The 3,809-nt window shown below is 40.2% G+C and overlaps 1 long non-coding RNA gene across 1 annotated transcript; it reads left to right on the top strand.

Annotated features, from left to right (window-relative positions):
• The first annotated feature begins 293 nt into the window (after positions 1-293).
• LOC130713928 (uncharacterized) lies at positions 294-2,311 on the top strand. The gene is made up of 2 exons (XR_009011074.1): positions 294-547; positions 2,070-2,311. It is a non-coding gene; the product is annotated as an uncharacterized LOC130713928 (long non-coding RNA).
• Positions 2,312-3,809: the final 1,498 nt, after the last annotated feature.

The raw sequence follows: 3,809 nt of genomic DNA, 5'->3' as shown, positions 1-3,809 counted from the left end.
AATCAGGTCATTCCGACCTCTGTAGCTCGAGATATCATCGGTTTAGTGACGATGGTCCTGGCTGTACAGTACCAGCGAATTTAATTGTTTTGTTTCCTTTCAATTCCGAGTGTGATCGTGATATTACTAAAAAGGGCTGAGGGTTTTGATTAGTTTCAGACCTGAGTAAGTTCTTAAGTGATGGGGTCAAGGGTTTTGACTTGGGTCGGGCTTGAAGGAAAACAAACCCTAGCCCAAGAGAGGGAGAGAGGGGACGCGGGCTATGTAGGGTTTTGGGGGGGAAAGGGGTTTCTTTTCACACTATTCTGAAGAAAGAAACCTGGTGCACTTCTGAAACACGTAAAACAGAGGAGAAAGAGTGAGAGAAACTTTCCCCTTGCACCCTAGCCGTCACCGTCCCAAGCCCCACCACCGTCGACGTGTTCGCACAAGAGGGAGAAGGAGTTCGCGAGCGAGAGGGAGAGAGGAAGGTCACGCGTGGGAGAAGAGGAGAGAAACCAGAACCTTGCTCTTCAATTTCATCTTTTCTTCAAGCCTAAGGACAAAGGTAAGGGCTGGTCCTAGGATTGGGTAGATTGCCTAGGGTATTTGCCATGTTTTACTATGAGAAAAGCCACGAACATGATTGCTTTTGCAAGAGTTTTGTGTTCATGATGCTTGCTGTTTTTTTTGCCTTGAGATCTTGATGTTTTGCTTCTGATTTGAGATGAAATGTTGATGCCATGATTCTCCATTAATCATCACTACAACTACCGTTTCTTCTATGACTTTGCTTGATTAAAATGATTGAAGATTTATATGCTTAGATCTGCCTTTTGTGCTAGAATTGATGGTTATCTTGGTTCTGGAAATTTAAGCATGATATATGATATATGATATGTGGTTCTTGCTGCTGGAATATGGTTTAAAACTCTGGGACTTGAATGGTTGAAAAATTAATTTGAAGGCAAAAGTATCTCTGCCAGTTTCCTGTACTGGACAGCGAGTTTTGGAGCTTAATTACACCTAATTTGGGGTCTCAAATGAAAAAGGGATAAACTGGAAAATTGTAGATTTTCGAATTGGATTTCTATGCATATAAAGAACATAATTTTTGGTCTAGTAATGAGGTCTGGAGGTCGATCTTAGTGACTGTTGCACCTGCTGTTCTTCCTGTACCGGACAGCAAGCTTTAAGGCCTAATATCACCTAATTCTGGATCTCAAATGGAAAAGTGATAAACTATAAAAGTGTAGAGTTTCCAATTATCTTTCCATTCATGTATCATGTGAATTTTGTGGCTAAGTATTGCGGTCTGTAGACCAGTTTTAGTACACGCTGCACCTGTTGTCCAAAAACACTAAATTTGAGAAATTGTTGGAAATGTTAGTAACATGTGATTAGGGACCTTTGTGAGATTTTTATATGATGATATCTGTAAACTGAGCCTCTGGAATTTGTAAATAATTTGTGAATTTGGGAGGCCCTGATTATTTCTATGCTTTGCATGAAGTTTAGTTGTGACTTGTTTAGGAGGTCGCTCACCCAGCTGTAATTCCTCCTAGTGTGACTGTTATTTCTTGACGTTGTAATCTGATACGATATTAACTCATAAGACTCTAGGATTGACATTAGAGCCTTAAACACCAAGAGAATGAATTTATAACTCTCTTGCAAGTAAATGTGAATAATTTGGACATAGGTCAGGTAGACTATGGTCCATGAGAACGATGGTACCTTGCACGCGAGGGAGTTATTTGGGTTGACTGCGGTCTCCCGTGAACCTTGTGGGCCGGTGTGGCTTCACGTGATTTGGTTGACTACGGTCACCGTGAACTTTTGTGGATCATTGCGGCTCCACGTGATTTGGTTGACTGCGGTCACCGTGATAACCGTGCCTCTGCGGAAGCACGAAGATGGCCATGGAAGTTTTGGTGGGTTGTGTGAAGTGAGATTCCGTTAATAACTGACTCTTTCCCATAAAAGACATATAATGTACTTATATTATGTTGTTGTTGATTTTGTCATTATCATTCTTTTTGTTGGACCTGACCCTGCTTGTTTGCTATGTGTTTATTTGGGGGGGGTAGATGGTCGTGAAGATAATGGCGATGACTCATTCTTGGGAGTTGATGCTACGTGACGTGCCAATACCGGAGGACGACTACACTTCAGAGGAAGAGGAAGAGGCTAAGGAATAGGGTTTTGGTTGAGAGTCTTTTGTTTTCTGTTGGGGTTGAGAGTTTCCGAAGTGTTGGTATCGAACAATTTTATTGCTTAAATTCGAATGAACAAGTTTTGATGTAATCTTTATTTTCATTCAGGCCTTTGATTCGTACTCTTTACAGTTGGTTATTTAAAAAGTTTTACGATGTTGGTTACTTCCGCGTGTTTTTGGAAAGGTTATGTTTCAAGAGTTTTCGTAAAATGAAAGGTTTGTCATTAATTGAAGATTAATAAGTGAATCGACGAAAACTCTTTACGAAAATTGGTTAATTAGTTACTGTGTAACACTCGAGAAATCGGGGCGTTACAGTGATCCCTCAACAAAGCCAATAACAAGAATAGAGGCATAAGTCCCAACTAGGGCTACATGCAAACCAATCAGACATGTGATACCAACTAATCAGTCAATTATATAACTCACTAAACATAGGCAATCATTATATCAACATATCACAAGATTATCAATTAAAAACCACAACACCAATGTCCATATATGAAATGAACATGCATGGAACCTCATGACCAATATCACAATCTACGAATGTAGGGTCCTCTCTAGGCAAAACATGTCTTTCACACTTCGGATCACTGCTCGAGAACATAGGCGCCAACTCCAGTCCACTTCCTTTATCGAGGATTTGAATACCATATTAATTTTCAGTAGGGATGACACAACCTCTCATGTCCATCACACTCGACTAGCTTGAACAAGGGGATCTTCAAACGCACAATACATCGGCCTAGTGTTGAGTCGCACCATTGGTTTGTCCCCTGGAATTTTCACCTCTGGAAAGGCCACCTTAGGTATCTCGGGAATCCACATTGAGTGCACATTAGTTTTCCCGTGCAAGTTATCGTGCAATCCTACTCCTTATTCCTCCACCATCTCAATACAATGATGCATGATCATAGATACACACAAGTACCAATCATCTTTCACTTATACCCGCATTCTCTGCTTAAACACACTAAGTTAGCACACCTAATCATTTTCCCTAGGCTTGTCCCTTATCGGTCAACCTTATATGGGAAGGGCATCTTTCACTATGAGCATAACCTCCATCTCATTACATGGGCATTATCTCTGTTTTATTAGATGGGCATATCTCATATCTCCGCCTTGCTAGACGAGCATACCACATATGTCAAAGATTATCACCAACACACCTCAGACTTTCAAAAATCAATTCTCTCATGCTACGTGATATGTCTCATACTATAACATGTATCACTCATGTTGATTGTTAGTCCAAGGTACGTGGTAACTCTGAGCTATATCCTTGGGACCTGCCTATGCAGTTAACCTCTTCCTTTATCATAACTTGCATAAAACAATGGAAGACCCCAAAATATTCATAACTTCTTCTTCATGAGTTTTGCAACCTACTGTATGGGGTATTCCTAAAGAATTTAATCATTTCTTGAAAAATATATTTAATTGTATAGACTTCTATCTTCGTGTGCACATTACATATTCTCTCGGCTCAAGTTATCCATTATGTTATACATCTTAATAACTCATGCCTCCTCGACAATATGTCCGCTTCTCTATGATACCATATCCTTAGGTGGGAGAATCTTCATCACATTCATCAATGCAACAT

The sequence above is a fragment of the Lotus japonicus genome, chromosome 4, assembly GCF_012489685.1.
Source record: "Lotus japonicus ecotype B-129 chromosome 4, LjGifu_v1.2".
Lineage (NCBI taxonomy): Eukaryota > Viridiplantae > Streptophyta > Magnoliopsida > Fabales > Fabaceae > Lotus > Lotus japonicus.
Note: the sequence above shows the minus strand (reverse complement) of the source record. Positions and strands in the feature narration are given on the sequence as shown.